Below are 18,786 nucleotides of genomic sequence, written 5' to 3'. Positions count from 1 at the left end.
TTAAGGTGTATCTGTTACGTCTTGCTTCCTACGAATTGATCTGTGCAGCCAGTGCCCAGTCTATAGCTTTGACCGCCGGGGAGGCCAGCCGGGTGGCCTGGTCAACACGTGTGCCCAGTGTGTCTGCCTCGAGGTAGCTGAGCTGCTGAGACATGGCCTGGAATTCAAATACTCTCTTGGCACGACAAGGGCAATCTGGAATATCCTTTTCTTGAGGGCTATTTTCACCAGGAATCCAGATGAGGACAATCCCTCTGCCAATTTCTGAGAATTTGTCCGGATTCAAAAGCTATTTTGGGTTTAAACTTCTGCAAAATGTTATCTTCCCTGGATCCATGTTTCGCCATGGAATCCAATTCTTTTTCAGGCGCTTCTCCCACGCTTCCTGTAATCTCTGCGACATCATCCTTTTCTACAACTTCAGGTGTAATCCCATCTTCTGTTTCCATTCCGGTTTCAAATCCTGGAGAAAGGAAGTGGCAGTCTAGAACTCTACTGTCTGGACGATCTGTGCACAAGCCTGCTTGTGTCCCAGTCTCCGGTCTGGACTTGGATGCTGCCTACTGCAGTAATGTGCCTTGTGACATCTGGGGCAGGTTTGGGGGCCCAGATAGCCATAGGCCCTGCAGAGAGGAGCACCAGACCCCAGCTGGAGGCACCAGGATTTTCCTGTCTGTGGGGGAGGATTCTCAGAAGGAAGCTCAGATGAGTAAAACTTTTTCTTGGGTTGCTGATTCCTACAAACTCACAGCTGGCGTAGCCCCGTGGCTCTGGGTAGCAGAAGAGAAAGAGGCCTCGGTGAGAGTTATCATGGGGAGGCCGGGCAGGGACACGCGCACCTGCAGCACAAAGGGATGAAACAGCACTGCCCGGCTCACAGGCCAGGGGCTGCCACCCCAGCTTCGCCAGCCCCCCGGGCCGCCCACCCACCTCATGCAGAACTGCTCTCAAACGAGCTGCCTCCTCTCCAAGCCCTGCTCCACCGACTGCTTAAATCCTTCAATATATTCATAACAGCTGTTTTTAAATCCTTGTCTCATACTGACATTTAAAAGAATTTTTCATTCCTGGCTCTTTTTCTATTGCTTTGATTTTCCCCGATTATGGGTCACATTTTCCTACCTCTTCTTGTCTAGCATCTTCTAATTGAATTTAGGGCCCTGCAAATGTTTCACTTTTAAAAAGCATGTGGATTTTGTTGTCTTCTTGTAGAGGGTGTTGGGCTTTGCTTTTGCAGGTAGTTCACTTACTTGTAGATCAGCGTGGTCTTTCCCAGGCTTGTTTCCAAGCTCCGTTGGGTGGGTCTGGAGTAAACTTTCCTTCAGTGCTACTTAAGTTCTAGTCCTAAGGTGGGACCTTTCTGGGATTTCTACTGAATATCCTGGGTAGCTCACTGAAATAACTCCTTGTGGCTGGTCAGAACTCGAATGTCTCCAGCCATGTGAGCGAAAATTACCAAATAGTTGTTTTTTCCCTGGTGGTTGTTCTTTGCTTGGCCTTGTGGAATCTCACCTGTTCATCCCAAAGCCAGCCTTCAGCCGGAACCTTCAAAGGTGCCATGCAGGTTTATGGGGCAATTTCTTTGCGTGGCTTTGCAGCTTCAACCTCCCTCAGCGTTCCAAACATCTGTCTCTGTTTTCTCAGCTAAGACTGCTGGGCTCCACTTGGATTCCTTCTCTCTGTACAATGGTTTAGAAGGTTCTTCAGGCAGAAAGCACAAGTGATTGTAGGGTTCACCTCATTTGTTTCTCTTTTTTTCCAGAAGGTACAGTCCTCCTGGGTCTGTGTTCCGAGGACTAAAAACGGTTGTTTCATAGATTTTGTCCAGTGCTCTCATTGTTTATGGCACGAGGGTTGGTCTGGAATCAATTTACTTCCCATATACTCCTTTTAATGAGGCTTTTTGGGGGAAAAGGGGCGGGTTATTATGTGGTTAAAAAAAAAAGAGTACTCTGGTTCTGAGGGAGGTTTTCTTTGCTCTTAAAAAATAGTTGGGTAAAAATACGTAGTGCCTTTTCTGCCTCTGAAAGCATGTGATGCCACAGAGGGTTGCCACAGCCCATGTGAGGGAAGCTGATATAAGGGGAAGGCCAACAGTGTGTTGAGAATAACAGTCTAGAAAACACCTGGGTCTGGGGTAAAGTCAGTGAGATGGAGTAACCAATCCTGGACCTGTCCTGGCTCTAAACTAGCTGTTCTCAAACCTGTCAGCCTCAGGGCCCCCTGACACTCTGAATAATCACTGAAGATCCCAACAAAATTGTGTATGTGGCTTATCACCGTCAATATTTACCATATTATTAATTGAAATTAAGAACATTTAAAAAGGTGTAATTATTATGAATTTAAATAGATCGTTAATCTTTGATAGAATCAAAAACCCATTACATATTACCTTAACTAACATTTTTTATGAAAAACCATGTTTTATAAAACAAAAAAATAACTTAGGGATATGAGTGGCATTGTTTTACATATTTGCAAATCCCTCTAATGTCTGGCTTTTCATAAGTGATTTTCATACTGGCTTTTCAACTGGATTTTCATAACTGCTTCTGCATTCAATCTGTTCTCATCTGTTGTTTCATTTGAAAATCAAACAAACAAAAAAATCTGGCCTCACTCAGATATGTAGTGGAGAAAGGGAGGAGTATTTTTTTTAAAGATTATTTATTTATTTATTTGAGAGAGAGAGAGAGAGAGAGAGAGCATGAGGGGGGGAGGGTCAGAGGGAGAAGCAGACTCCCCATTGAGCAGGGAGCCCTACACGGGACTCGATCCCTGTACTCTAGGTTCATGACCTGAGCCGGAGGCAGTCAGTGAGCCACCCAGGCGCGCAGGGGGGAGTATTTTTTATTCACGTTCAGAAAATCGTGGGTATTCTTCTTTGGTAAACACCAAAAACGTAACAAGTTGTAATTCCTTAAAGGTTAGTTATAATGTGGACTCTGAAACGATATCCAAAAATACACTTTATTACAGGGCTCGGTACATTTTTTCTGTAAAGGGTCAGATAGTAAATATTTTCCCCGCTGCAGGCCTTGAAGCTTCTGTTACAACTGCTGAAGTCAGCCCGTGCAGCTCAACAACAGCCACAATGATACATAAACACATGAGTGTGGTTGTATTTCAATAAAACTTTTACAGAACCTTCTTTGAAATAAGCTTTTTATAAATAACTGCTGACTTCTGCTTTATGACAGTTAAAACCTGTTGGTCTATCCTGCACTTGGAATGGATGGTTTTGACCATACAGAGGCCCTGAAAGGGTTTCAGGCACTTCCAGGGGTCACTAGAGAACACTTTGAGAACTGCCGCTGTAATATTTTTGTTATATGGGATAACACATTTCTTCTTGCGAAAGGCATTTTCAGTTGGATCTTCTGTTCCTTGCAGACAAAAGCATCCTAGCTGATAAAGCCCTAGGTAGTTTCTCAAGCGAGAAATCTGCATACCGGTTTCTATTTTGGATTCTGGGAAATGGCAAATTAAACCCAACCACGTTCCCTCCCACCAGTTTGATGTACCAGCAGTAGAGTAGAAATTGCAAGTTGCATGTCGGGGCTGAGAGGTCCTGAGGCTGGGAGCTTCGTGGGGCCCCAGAACGTTGCAAGAGAGCTTTGGAAAGTTTCATGTTTTCACTGGGAAGAACAGAGGTAGCCAAAGAGTCCTCATTATCTAGACAAGGGGTATGTGAGTCAGGGTTCTCTGGAGAAACAGAACCAATAGGATATATTTAAAGACATTTATTATAAAAAAAAAAAAAAAAGGCTCACAGGGTGCTCAGTTGGTTAAGTGGCTGCCTTTGGCTCAGGCCATGATCCCAGGGTCCTGGGATCGAACCCCACATCGGGCTCCCTGCTCAGTGGGGAGTCTGCTTCTCCCTCTGCCCCTCCACCTGCTCATGCTCTCTCTCTCAATAAAGAAATAAAATCTTTTTAAAAAATTGGCTCATAAGATTATGGAGACTGAGAAGTCCTGTGGTCTGGCATCTGCAAGCTAGAGATTGAGGAGAGCCGGTGGTGTAGTTCCAGCCTGAATCCAAAGGCCTGGGAATCCAGAGAGCCGATGGTGTGAGTCTGCGTCTGAGAGCAGAAGGTCAACATCCGGCCCCAACAGTCTGCTAGAGAGCAAATCCTCCCATCCTCCATCTCTTTAATCTATTCAGGCCTCCAATGGACGGGATAATGCCTGCCCACACTGGGAACAGCAATCTGTTCCACTCGGTCTACCAATTCAAGTGCTAATCTCATCCAGAACCACCCTCACAGAAATAATGTTTAGCCAAATATCTGGGCACCCCATGGTCCAGTCAAGATGACACATAAAATTGACCCTCACAATGGGACAGGGCAGGATATGTCAGTGAGAACTTTATAACGTGAGCCTCCAGGGACAGGAGTCTGAGAATGTGTGAGTCTGGAAGGCAGGCAGAGAAGAGGCCGTGTAGGACGCGCCTCTCTGGTGCGCCCCGGCCCCCATCACCACCACCTCGCATTGCTCTGAATCCACCTCAGTGGGGAGGGTAAAAGCTCTGGGGTGACTGAGGGTCTCCCAACCCGACAAATACTAACCTTCACTGACTAAGTTGAAGTTGTTTCTGCCAAACAAAACAGTGGCTCTTGAGTTAGAAATGAAGATCAATTTTAGGAAAACTTAAAAATTTTTATATGCCTGTGTTTATGTCCTAAAAGTTCATATTTTCTTCCTTCCTTTTTTTAAAAAATATTTTATTTATTTATTTGTCAGAGAGAAAGAGACAGAGAGAGAGAGAGAGAGAGCACAAGCAGGGGGAGCGGCAGGCAGAGGGAGAAGCAGGGTCCCTGCTGAGCAGGGAGCCTGATGCGGGACTCGATCCCAGGACCCTGAGATCATGACCTGAGCTGAAGGCAGCCGCTTAACGAACTGAGCCACCGGGGTGCCCCGATTTTTACTTCTATTTCTTAATTATTGGTGAAGATGAGCATCACTCAGATGTTGGGGGCATCATATTTGAATCCACCACAGTGCCTTTGAGCACAGTGCAGTTCACATTTGCGGGCTCAGATCTGCAGATGAACCTACGTGCCCCGAACTGGTGACCACGACTTTTACCTTTACAGTGACAGAACTTACAGTTTGTCAAGCATTAAATAGACCACTCACGAGACATATTCCTCCCTTTGAGGTTGACCTGCGCTTCTCATATGTTGATGCTATTTATCATGGAAGTTACATTTTGTTTTCCTATGTGCACTGCCCTGCCCATGCTTTCCAATCAACTCTGTTGAATGGCTTCTGGAAACAAGGCCAGGGCACTAAGTCTCCGTGTGATTCAGGATTTTGTTACTTCCTAAATCTCTCTTCTCCTTCCCAATATTCTAATAAAAATAAACACGTACTTTGGGTCTACATTCCTCATGACAGAGGCAAGTAATTTTCCATGTTGTGCAATTTTCTTATATATTAAAGGGTTTGCCTTTGCTTGCCTGCAGGAGTCATGCCCATTTATAAATTACTCTGATTAAAAACAAAATGGTACACAGGCTACTTGAAATCTCACTGCTCTAACAGAAGCAGTTAGTTTCATTTTTTAAACATTAGCTTTAATCATTGCTTAACTCCACAGATATTTTAAATGTGTATCACGCTGTGTCATTAACTAAGCATCTCTCCTATAAAGGTCTGTTATATTTAGTCTACAAAAGTGATAAAAACATAAAAACAATTGTATTGTGGATTTGCACAATCCTTGGCTATTGTGAAATCCAAATATTGTCACATCTCTTTATTCCACTTTATTTATTTATTTATTTACTCATTTACTCAACAAATATTTATGGAGCTGGGCAATGGGAATACAAATATAAATAGGAGAGACACTGTTCCTGCCCTTAAGGACATGAAGTCTAGGAGGGGAGATAGATATCACACGGTTCTCATGCATTTACCCATTGAGCCATGTATTCATGTTCTATCTGCACAAGCATCCAAATAGAAATCCCCCCTTTTTTAATTATCTTCCAAATTATGTACAAGCGTGGCAGCTCTGTGTGTTTTGGTTGATCAAGTTATTTCCTCAGGGCTACAAAAGCAGAACCATGACAGGGATGTGGAAGACTTGCTGTCCTCTTTTGTGGTTTAATCTCCAGACAGCACTCCCTTCTACTTCCTGCCACAGGATGGGTAGGCAGATAAAACATTCTTCTGAATGAAAAAAACAATTAAGCATTGAAATGTGAGAACAAGAAAACACAAGATAAAAATAGAACTCACTAGCCTGCTTTATGAAACACGTTTTTAACTGGTGGGTTTAACGGTAGCATTTTGTTCCTTAGTCTATCCTTTCTGGACTATACCATGTTTATAAAAAGGAAGTCAGCAAAACATTAACTAACTGTACCACTTAGTATTAAAAAAAATCTGTTTTATGGTTCAGGCCTAGAATTAATCATTAACCCCTTTAAAAAAAAACCTTTAAAAACTTATTTAAACAATAACACTTAAAACCTACAAAATGGGGGCACTTGGGTGGCTCAGTCGGTTAAGCGTCTGCCTTTGGCTCAGGTCATGGTCCCAGGGTCCTGGGATCGAGCCCCGCGTCGGGCTCCCTGCTCAGCGGGGAGTCTGCTTCTTCCCTCTGCCACTCCCCCGGCTTGTGCTCTCTCTCTCTCCCTGTCAAATAAATGAAATATTAAAAAAAAAACCTACAAGATGAAAGAATAGCTCAGACAATTCTTGAATACCCTTCTAATTCCAACAGTTATTCATGTTTTGCCCATTGTGGGGCGTTTGCTTGTGTATGTGTGCATGCGTGTGCATATACACATTTTTTTTTGCTAAATTATTTGCGAGTAGACTATAGACATCATAACAATTCACTCCTAAAAGTTTCGGTATACACCTCCTAAGGACAAAGGCATTGTCTTATGTAACCATAATGCCATTACCATTCCCAAGAAACTTATTAATTCAAGAGGGCCGCCTCATATTCAGCTCCCTGCTACAGTGTCCTGGGATCGTGAGCAGGCTCAGCCCATCTTCCTGCTGGAACTAGCTTCCAGTCCCTGCTGCCTGGCCACTGAGCCTTGTCCCTGCCCTGTCCACTGCCTGTCCAAAACTAGAAGTCTGACTTGGGGTACTGTCACTGCCCAGAGACTGTGCCAACCACCTTCATCCATCAGCTCAGACCCCTGGATGCTGATGCCTTCTCACACCCCTAAAACTGAGCCCACCATTTCGTATCCCTGCGGGCTCACCCTGCAGCTAGGCTGATGCCTCCTGACCTTGACCCAAGACCATGCTGTAGCTGTCCATTGATATTTCAGATGGCAAGTGAAGGTGTTAACCATATGTAATAAAGCTGGCTAGAGACATTTCCAACTTGTTCCATGAGCATAGTGCTACTGAAACAAAATGGCTTTTAGCTGCAACACCCGTGAGCTTCACTTTCATTAATATTTATATCAGAAGAGAGCTTCTCATAAAAACAAAGTGCATTTCAGCTTCTTAGTAAAGGGAATGCTTTGGACTGATGAAGATCCAATTGTTGGCGGCGCTGAAGAAGCGCTCTGCTTCAACTCTCATTCTCCTTGCTTATTTAATCTCTCGGGCTAAGCCCGTCTCCTGCAGCAGGGCATGGAGAGCAAATTCTTCCAGTTCCAGTGGCCCTCTGCAATGACCATCACAGGACGGAAGATAAGAAGCAAAGACTCCGTTTCAGGATGAATGGGTCAGGCGACACAGACATTTGCCAGCCCTGGCCCTTGTCCTGGTCACTGGCAGGTCCAGAGAACGGCGAGGATTCTGCAGAGCCCTTTGCCCATGGGGGAACAGGTGTTGGTGTTTCTCAAGGGCACAGGCTCATTGGAATAAGGGGTACTCACTACTCTTGCCCCCTAGGAAGGGGAACTTGCTGCAAGGACAAAAAGCCTAAGAGAAAAAGGAAAAAGCAGGGGAGTGAATAAAAGCAGAAATAGGCTCCATGCTCTGAACAGGCAAGATTCTCAATGCATCTGGTCCTTCAGTGAGTAGAAATTCTCATTGGAAACATAATCCCACAGGCAAGTGCTTGGGCTTTCTGTTTTCGCCACATTAACACCCCGACAAAGGCTGCGGCATTGTTGATGCAGGAAATGAAGGGAAGACTAGATGGATCCCCCGCCCCTTCCTCCCTTTCATGCAGACAGTCCTGGAGGCTGTGTGCTGGTTACCTAGGAAACTATGCATGTGAAACTCCAGAAAATGTGCTGTCAGGCGTCAGGGGATGCAACTGCTGAGGTTTTTGCTGGCATTGCACGATGCCAGGCCATTTTCTTAACCCCTCTGAACCAGTTTCCTCGTGCACAAGGAGGAGATAATCTCTACCTTGTGTGTGTGTGCGCGCGCGTGCGTGTGTAAAGTGCCTTGGTTGACTGTAGAATACAGAAGGAGCTCAGAGTGGATCTCCCTTCTTTTCCCTTCATCTCACAAACATGTTGCACGGAATAGGCGCCACTGGATAAATGGGATAGAGATCTAACATAGAAGCAGTTTTGGTAACAAATGAGACATTCATTCAATTTTTGTAACTGGAATGATATTAACACCTAATAAGAAAGTTTATTATGATAAATCTCTTGCAAATTGAAAAATCATTTAAAATGCAAATACTTCTAGTTTATCCGCTCCATACATGTGAAATGTTTAAAATGTCTTAGATGCTCTTTGAATCGGCACAGCCTCGTAGTAGGGGTTTGAAGAGCCCGTCAATGGCACTCCCTTGTGCTCCGCTTGAATTCAGACCGCGTGAGGGCTGGGTGTGGGAGTCGGCCATATCGAGGCAACACGGCCAGCCGCAGTATTACTGATAAAAACCCTATTACTGACTCTGTGACAACAATGGGGCTTTTGAGGCTGCTCCTCAGAAAGACTTCACCCTCCCTTCCCAGGCAGCTCCCCACAACTGTGGCCAGGGCTGGGCCTCCTCACCAAGTCTGGGCCTGGCACGGGCAGCCCGCACCATGCTCCCCCAGTAGGCAGACCACCAACACATGCAACACAACGAGAGGTTGTTGACCACGTGTGCATTAGGACTTCCAAGGACTTAAAACTGGAAGTTTCCAAGTGAATTAAGGAAGTGCATTCCCCCTTCAGGACTCTGAGGCTCCTGGAAGTTGGGCCACTGATGGAGCCTCAGCTAGCTCTGCTCTTCGAGTTGCCTTCAGTTAGCAAGCTGCCTCACCCACAGGCATGGTCCCTTCCTCGGGGACCTGTTGCATGCCAGGGCTAGTCGGTGAGGGGAGGGTGTGAAGGTTTAGCCCCCTTGCTTCAATTTGGGACGTCCCTGAAGAGTCATCATAGCTCCAGAGCATCCCCCGGGACTGTACACCTCAGCTTCTCATTGCCCCCATTTCAGCTCCCTTCGTTCTCCAATACGCTTCTTGTGCAAATCTCTCCGAGTCTGTTTCCCAAGAGACCGATAGGAGACAAGGCATTTTCAAGTAACTGGATCATGCATTCAGATCCTAAGGAGGTGATAGACTCCACCATACAGAATTATATCTGGAAACTCACATTCTTCTGTCATTTTCTTCATATATTTATATGATCATATTTCTCCAGTTTTTTTTTTTTTTTCTTCAGCTGCTTCTCTGTGGAGCTGTTATTCATCTGATGTTGGACCTCTGGTTAGTCCTCTAATTTTTTAATCAAATTCGCTCCTATTTTCCATCCCCCACCCTTCTTTCCTATACTTTTTAGATTTGCTTGCTCCAGCGTCTCAACTGAGTGTTCAATTATGCTCTTATATTTTTTAATTTCTAAGAATCTTTCTCAATTCTTTAATTTTATTTTTTATGTATTCTGTTCCTATTTCATGGATACACTATCATCTCTCCTCTGAGGAGATTCGTAAGATTTTTAAAGGACGTTTCCTTTTCCCTTCATAATGTTTTCCATGTTTCTTTCTTTATTCTTAATCTTTGTTTACTTGTTTGAGCCTCTGTCTTCCAGGTATCTGGTCATCTTCAGTTGTGTGCTCATTTTTAAGAGAGAGACACTAAGAAGCTCTTTGGGATCTCCAGGCCCGTGCATAGAGCTTTTTGAGCATAGGATTCACTGGGTGAATTCTGAGCAATCTGGTTATTTGTTTAGGGAACTATCAATGGAGTATACAGACTGAATGAGAGCTGAATATTTGCTCTGTGATGGTGAAACTTCGTGTGTCACCTTAGTTAACCTATGGAACCCAGTTGTTCAAAGAGTAATCTAGATGTTGCTGTGAAGGTATTTCATAGACGTGATTCACCTTTGCAATCAGATTACTCATCGTTTTATTTATTTATTTATTTTTTTTTTTAAAGATTTTATTTGTTTATTTGAGAGAGAGAGAATGAGAGACAGAGAGCACGAGAGGGAAGAGAGTCAGAGGGAGAAGCAGACTCCCTGCTGAGCAGGCAGCCCGATGCGGGACTCGATCCTGGGACTCCAGGATCATGACCTGAGCCGAAGGCAGTCGCTTAACCAACTGAGCCACCCAGGCGCCCTACTCATCGTTTTATTAACAGATTATCTTTCATAATAAGGATGAGCCTCATCCAAATGGTTGAAGGCTTAAGAGCAAAAACTGAGGTTTCCCAGAGATGAATCCCTTCAAGACTGTAACATAGAAACCCTGCTTGAGTTTCCAGTATGTGGGCCTGCCCTACAGATTTCAGGCTTTATTGGTTCTGTTTCTAGTGAAACTGACTGATACACACTATTTTACAATGTGATTTTGCTACTCTATCAATCAAGAGGTAGAGTCTGTTTCTCTACCTCTTGAATCTGGGTTTGGTTACATGATTTGCTTTCACCAATGGGACATTAGCAAGTGTGATACAAGGAAGGGTGGGAAAAGCACTTGTGGATTGGGGCTTGCCCTCTCCTGCCACTAGGGACAGTTTTGCCACCATATAAACAAGCGTGGTTAGCCTGATGGATGATGAAAGACACATGGCTTTTCCAGCTGACATCAAGCCAACTGCCAGACATGACAGTGAGCCCCTCACTAGACCAACAAGCCTGCCAACCAACTGACATGTGAGTGAAGCTACCCCAGAACATCAAGCCCCAGATGAACCGGCCCATAACAAAACCACTCAGCCAAACTCAAACTTATAATTAATAATAAATAGTTTGTCTCAATCCACAAAGTATTGGGGTGGATTTTTGTGCAGCAAAAGATAGCCTATATAATCATCATTATGATGTCTTTGTTCTCGAAATGATCACATAGCCCAGATCATCCCCACACATATCCTGCTTCTTCTGCCTGGCCGCCAGCATTCTGATTGCTGAGTAGAAGGCTGGAGGTTTCAGCATTCATAATGTAAATATTCACTTCATCCCCTGAATAAAATATGGACAAGTATGAAGTTCTAGAGGACACAAAGTGTCCACACAGAAGACTGCCCTCACTTCTGACAACAAGTATAAGTTCAAGGGGCCCCCAAAACCACCCTCAGTTTTAACAATTTGTCAGAAGGAGTCACAGAACTCACTGAAAGCTGTTATGTTCATGGTTATGGTTTATTATGGGGAAAGTATATAGATTAAAATCAGCCAGGAGAGGAGACACTTGGGGAAGAGTCCCAAAGGGTCTGAATGTCAAGATTCCAGTCAACCCGCCCTCATGTAGTCAGGGACAATGTTAATTCCCAGCATCTATGTATGATAACACACACAGAGGACTGCCAACCAAGGAAGTTCACCTGAGCCTGTGGTGTCCAGAATTTTGGGGGGAACTTTTATCTCCTGCCACCAGGGACACATACGGCTCATGTGGCCAACCATTAGTCTCCAGCCCGTCCTGGAGGTTGAGCTGATACCTTCAGGCTCTAGTTCCTGTGATCTAGTACCAAAGCCCTATCATACAGCACATTGACAGACTGTCTAGTGACCAAAGCCTTCAAGCAAATAAAGATGCTCCTATTGGACATTCAAGGGGCTTAGAAATCACCTCCCAGGAGCCAAGAGCAAAGCCAGACCTCTCTTCGGATAAGATTAAGTCTCCATTATATAGAAGACCCCCTGGCCTTTGGCCAAGACTCTGTTATGGCAAAACAATCACCTTTGTCTGGGCATCTGTAATTACAGATACAGTATTTACTAACAAAGCAATGGTAAACAACTAATCAATTCACCCTATAAAGCCATGACATGGACATTCACCTTTTGGTGCTAGGTTAATTACTCTTTTTCTCTCTTGGTGTGTTGCTGTTTGTACCTTATAATCAACTTGTACAGAACCATTTAGCATAAAAATTAGCTTATGATTAGTTAAATCCAGCTGTTCCCCAAGCCAGTTGTTTTATTAACCCTGATGAGGCTTTAATATATATATATTATATATATATATAATTATATTGCTACCCATAAACCAAGCAGCTCTTTGTTGGTTAATAGAGAGTTGTTTATATGGCAATACCCAAGTGGCTTTAGGGTCCAACAGCACGTCAGATGGTTCCAAATTCAGTCCTAAAGGAGAAGGAGCTCCCTGCTCATCAGTACCTCTCCTTGGATTCCCTTGGTACCATTTCCTATATAAATGACTTCTTTTTTATTATGAAACTCTTCTGAGCACTCCCCTCCCCATTATGGTATTTTTTGACATTACCCAAGACATTATGGGTATTTCAAGATTATTTTATGTCCTTCAGTCATAGGAACAATTCCAATTAACGTCAAATAGCAAGCTAGTAATTGTCTCTCAAATGGGAATGCTCTGGAATTTTCAAACAGCAATCCCAGTGGTCATTGCTGGGGTGGCACTCCCAGGCTTTCGTCATGAGCCCCAGTCTGCACCCCACCCCTCACCCAGTGTTATTGTACAGATGATATGTCTGTACCGCTACCCCAGTCAAATTAGCAACAGCCCACGTTGTGTGCTGTCTACTTAATAATGGCTGAAGGGTGGCTTTACATGACTTCCATTGTATAATACTAGGGTAGGGGAAGCACTGCCCAGTTAGACACAATATTCACCCCCATAATATAGTCAGGTAATGGAGATACAACCACTTCATATAGTCTGTTCAGACATTTCAGTCTTCATCTAAACTTGAATCCCACCACCCATGTCATTCCCATAGCCTCCCAATCTAACTGCAACCCCGGTTAGGACTTCACCAGCTGTGGCATCAGGGTGCACAGGGCTCTCATGTCAAGGAGTCCCCGAAATATCATTCTTAGACTCCCTGACCATTTTACCCACTCCTGTGTATATGCCCTTAGGTCCCCAGCTGGGGATTGGGTCAAGGGACCAGGCCCTTTTGTCAATCTTTAATGTGATTAGATTGTGGGATCATCACCTCAGGCAATTCCAGGGTGGTTTTCCCATTTTCATTTTTGCCATCCAGCTTTTGAAATTCTTCCAAACTATGGCGAATAAAGCAGATTTGCTTAAGGCCCTTCAGTGTAGGGGGAAGAGCAGAGGCTCTCATCAGTCTGTCCAACTTCTGAGAGTGCTACAGGAAGACCTTTATTTTGATCTCATTAATGTCTGCTTTAAACAAATAACTGTTTAAAGGTTTCTATCCTCCTGGCATGGGTTTCTTGACTCTCCCCTTCTCCTTTCCCCCCATTATCTTGCAAATCTTGGTTATCTGTGGCTTCACCTTAACTATTTCTTTTGGCGGAAGTCCTAAAATAACTCAGATTCCAATCTTGGCTCTGTCTCAAGATCCACCCACCATCTACCTTTCATTTTGGTTATTAGAGATAACAACAACCAAGGGATTGATATTTGCTTATTTCTTGTTACTTTGCATTTCCTTATGATCCAGTGAGCCACCTCCTTAGGGTTGGAGCCATCATTTCTAAATTCTTTTGACAACTTTTTTTTTAATTTTTAAAAAATATTTTATTCATTTATTTGTTTGAAAGAGAGAGAGAGTTGGGGGAAGAGCAGAGGAAGAGGGGGGGCAAGCAGACTCTGTGCTGAGCACGGAGACCAAGGTGGGGCTTGATCCCATGACGCTGAGATCATGACTGGAGCCAAAATCAAGAGTCAGACCCTTAGCCAACTGAGCCACCCAGGTGCCCCTCTTTTGGCAACTTTGTCTCCAATAACTAATGGCAGCATAGCTCCCCTGTATTCTAGGGAACTCTGTGGCCACCCAGGTAATCCCTACCCATTCTTCCTTCTCTTCTTGAACCATGTTTTGTGAGTCAGGGTCAGGCTAGCGAATCCCATTTCTGACACAAACTGAGAAGCATTTGGGCCAATTGTGAAGTCAGAAGGAACAGTCTCCAAGAATATTCTTAGTTCTGACACCAATTGCAAGGTGAAGGGTCTCCAAGATCACCCTTAGGTTTGATAATTCAGTAGAAGGACTCACAGAACTTACTGAAAGCTCTTAATATTCACAGTTACAGATTTGTCTTTATAAGTAAAGTCTATAAAAGATATAGATTAAATTAGCCAAGGGAAGAGTACAAAGGACAGAATCCAGAATAGTCCTATACTCAGAGTTTCTGTTGTCCTCCCATGGAGTCAGGACATTTTACTTTCACTGCACTGATGTTTGACAGGATGCATGGAGTATCACCAACCAAGGAAGCTCAAATGAGCTTCAGTGTTCAGAGTTTTTATTGTGCCTTGTGTGCATGTTTGTGGATGTTCCAGCCCACACATCCAAACTCCATCACCCCCTCCTCACATGCAGTCTGCCCTTGGTCCTAGAGGTGCATACTGCAGGCATGGCCTGTCCTCAGGGAGACTTGGGGAGAGAGACTTATACATGCACCAGAAGTGGGCTCAGAGCAGTTTGGGCAGGACGTTCAGACATCCTAGGATTTGGGACATGGTCTGAAAGAGGGGTTGCAAGCTTTGGGTGGATATGATCTCTTGGTTTGACAAATGTCTCCCATGGGGAAGGGCATGGCAAAGAAAGAGAAAAGAATGCCTATAGTTGGAATAGATCCTGTTATTGAGCTAATCTTATTAGCCCATATCAAATCTTTAGCTAGGCTGCCTGCTTTTATCACCATAGCTATATTCTCACTTCTGATTTCAGTTTTTCAGGCACTAGTTGATCCAAAACATTGACAAAATCATGTCACATCTACAAGCTGGATGTGGAATCCCAGCCCCAGACAGGCTTTACCCTCCTTCCTTGCCAGGTTATCAAGAAGCCTTAGAACAAGAGGCTAGGGGATTGGAGGACTCTCAGAAGGCTTGACTGCTACAGCAGATCACATGTAGGCAATCTTTTTGCCTGGAGCTGCGGCAATGTGGGCCATTCAGAAAGTCTGCCAGAACAACATTTTCTATGTTCTGCTTCAGGAAATGACCAGAACTATGGACAATGTTACCAAAGACCCAACACCATCACAGAGAACTACGGGAAACTCCAATGAATAGGCCTCAACAAGGGTCTGGTGTTGGCCATGATTCTGGCTTCCCAAAGGAGCAGAAGTCACCACTGTGCATGAGCTCCCATAAATGTCTAGGCCACCACCAGAAATATCCACTGCAAACCATGAAATCCATCAAATTGTCACTGTCATCTTCATTTCTGCCATTAAGTATGCTTTAAGCCCAACATCTCAGAGCCTACTCGACTCACTCACTTCAAACTTCAAATTGTGGTTTTACTCCCTAATTTAACCCTTAATCATTATTCTTTTTAGTATATTCCTAAGTTTACCTCTTATGACACCCCTGATTTTGAAGACCCTCTAACACCTGTCAGTGTAGGGGCACACCCAGCAGATGATAACAGCTAGTCCTTCAGAGCCAACAATGGAAGGCAGCCCACCCCTGACAACTAATTGAACCAATACAACCTCAGAATGACTGTTATTCCATCCCCCACAGCATTTTTTTAAATTTTTTTTTAAAGATTTTATTTATTTATTCATTTGAGAGAGAGAGAGAATGAGAGATAGAGAGCACGAGAGGGAAGAGGGTCAGAGGGAGAAGCAGACTTCCTGCTGAGCAGGGAGCCCGATGTGGGACTCGATCCTGGGACTCCAGGATCATGACCTGAGCCGAAGGCAGTGGCTCAACCAACTGAGCCACCCAGGCGCCCCATCCCCCACAGCATTTAACAGAAGATTGTATCTATGAAACAAAGGAGGTAATGACCAAGTGTTCACAATTGCCCATTTCCTACCCTCTATTTTGCTTCACCTAACTGTAGGCAGGTTTTCCCCCACCCACAGCCCATAAATTTTGGCTTGCACCAAGTTTAAACAAGCACGCAGGTGAACACTGCCCCCCTTAACAGTTCAGTCTGAGAATCTGCTGACTACAGAGGAAAATATTCCTGCTGGGTAACCTCACATTGCACCTACAGCCCCACCATCTCTTTCCCTCCTCACCCACATAGTCCCTGCCAGTCCTGCCCACCTCTGCCTATAAAAGAAAAGTCTGTTCTGATTGATGTCTGATGCTTGCAGATTTCTCAGATCCGAATGGTAGATAACTTCCCTAATATGAGCACTCTTGACATGATGAGACATAGTGTCGGAGTCTGGCTTCCTGTCTGCGAGGCGGCAGGTGATGTCCCCGGCGCTGTGACTACCGACCGCAGTGGGCGAGGCAGGAGCCAGCCTGGTGCAAGGCTGTGGGCGGGCGCCTGGACAAGGACGTGGTCTCTTTCACAACCGCCATATTGCCCACCCCAACCTCCCCGCCCCCTTTCCTGCTGCAAATTCACAATGGAGCCTGTGCCCTCACCGTGCCCAGCTCTACCCACTGTCCCCGGTTGGGCTCCCAGACTCCTCCTGCCTGCCCTTCCCCACCCACCCCTGCCGTGGGCAGGGGCGGCAGGCCCTCTGGATGTCAGTGGCCTAAAACTGCTCTGCCTGGAGGGCTGGGTGGGGTTTGCACCAGGAGACCTTGATCCCTGCAGGCAGTTGAGGGGTGGGGTCCAAGTGGTCCTTGGTCCTGGCAGGACCCACCCATCCGCTGGGATGCAGTGACATTCAGCCCTGCCTGGGGGTGACGGCCCCCCAACCTCCATGGCTTTCCCTAGAAGGGCATCGCTGTGCCCACCCTCCTCATTCAGTGCCCTTCCCAGCTTTTCAGTCTGTCGCCATCATATGGCCGATGCTCTGCGGATTTCCAAGCCCCTCTGCAGCAGCCCCTGGAAGAATGGGGGGTGCAGCTCTAGGACTCCTTCACTGGCTGACCACAGTGGCCGCTGTTCCAAGCACATGAGAGGGAGAAAAGAGCCATCCTTAACCCATATTTAGGATGCCAGCCCATCATGTGTTTTTTTTTTCCCCAGTTTTGGGAGGTCATCAGTGATGAGCATGGGATCGACCCCACTGGCAGTTACCATGGAGACAGTGACTTGCAGCTGGAGAGAATCAACGTGTACTACAATGAAGCTGCTGGTGAGTACTTGAATGTTTTTGCCCACTTTGCTTTGCATACTGTGGCAGATGGAACGTACTAGGACAGACAAATGACAAAGATGTGCTTCTTGCATTCGTTTTAAATGTCAGCTGCTAAAAACGACACGTTCTATAGCTCCTCACGACTCCTGCACGTTGGCCATGACTAAGCATGCCGTTATCTCCTCTTCTGAGGCAGAAAACACCTCTATTCGCTCACTTTTGTCTCAGATGCTAGAATGCTCTCTAATGATTCTGCTGTGAAAGGAGCATAGAGCACAGCCTTGTCTGTGATCCCTTTGCCCGCTGCACATCTAAGGCCAGCCGGCTCTGTTCCCCACAGGTAACAAATACGTACCTCGGGCCATCCTGGTGGATCTGGAGCCGGGCACCATGGACTCCGTCAGGTCTGGACCATTCGGCCAGATCTTCAGGCCGGACAACTTCGTGTTCGGTACGTAGTCACGATCAATGGCAACTGGCTCAGTGAGTCTCCCTTCTCAACACTGTGGAAGTCAGAGATCTTAGTGCTGAATGCCAAGGTGGAGACTGTGTGTCCGCAGAGAGCCCTGGGTCCTGGCCTAATTCCGCGTAATCCTGGGGCGGCCACTTCTCTGGCCCCTCTCTGGGCAGTTCAGAGAACAGTGTCAGCCTCCAGAGGGCCCCTTCGCTCCCCCCGACCACCCCCAACTACAGAGCAGCCTGTGACAGGTGAAGAATACAGAGCAGTGACTAACCTTCCAGCAGGAGTTGATAGGCTGCTGGTGACGTCAGAGGACCAGGGCCAGCAGGTAAGCATGTCAGGAAGCCAAAGGCCAAAGGCACAGGTTATGACCAGACGTGGGGCCAGCTGCTTGGAGCCCATCTTCTTTTCGGATCATACTGTGCCCTTGCCCTTGACCATTTATGGTATCTACTTTAGGTATGTTAAATACTGAACGCAGACCTGCACAAATGGGTCATGAACACGGTGCCTTTATAGGCCCTTAATGGTGTCCAAGCTCACCCACAAATGAAATGTCCTTCCTACAATCCCAATACTAATAGCAGAGGAACAGGAAGGGTGAAATAGTTCTTAGCAGCTCCACAAAGAAGCAGGACAGCTTCATATGAGTCACCAGTAGGATGAGGCTGCCCAGAAGCTGATGTGGTCAGACCTACATTCATAGCTCCCAATCAAGACAATCGAACTAGTTCTGAACTGAAAATCCTGTTTCATGGGGCCGGGGGGAGGGAGTCCAGGAAGGGACTGGAAATTTTAACTAGTAAAACAACACCTCAGGAATATGGAAATTACAGGTATCTGAAAAGTATGGAGAAGATAAACAGCATTAGCTAAGGAACCAAACCTGGACAATTGGCTGAAGTGTATGTGTCAACTGATATGAAGGAACTTTCTGAGGAATGTCTTTGTAGCAGATACCGTTGGTGCCTGCCCAT

At 45.5% G+C, this 18,786-nt stretch overlaps 1 pseudogene; it reads right to left on the bottom strand.

Annotated features, from left to right (window-relative positions):
* On the bottom strand, positions 1 to 1,441 carry LOC114223890 (uS5 assembly chaperone PDCD2-like; annotated as a pseudogene).
* Positions 1,442 to 18,786: the final 17,345 nt, after the last annotated feature.

This window comes from Eumetopias jubatus, unplaced genomic scaffold (assembly GCF_037043125.1).
Source record: "Eumetopias jubatus isolate StellerSeaLion01/CBP00866 unplaced genomic scaffold, mEumJub1_p1.0 scaffold_6, whole genome shotgun sequence".
Lineage (NCBI taxonomy): Eukaryota > Metazoa > Chordata > Mammalia > Carnivora > Otariidae > Eumetopias > Eumetopias jubatus.
The sequence above is the reverse complement of the archived record's forward strand: the minus strand, read 5'-3'. Positions and strand labels throughout refer to the sequence as shown.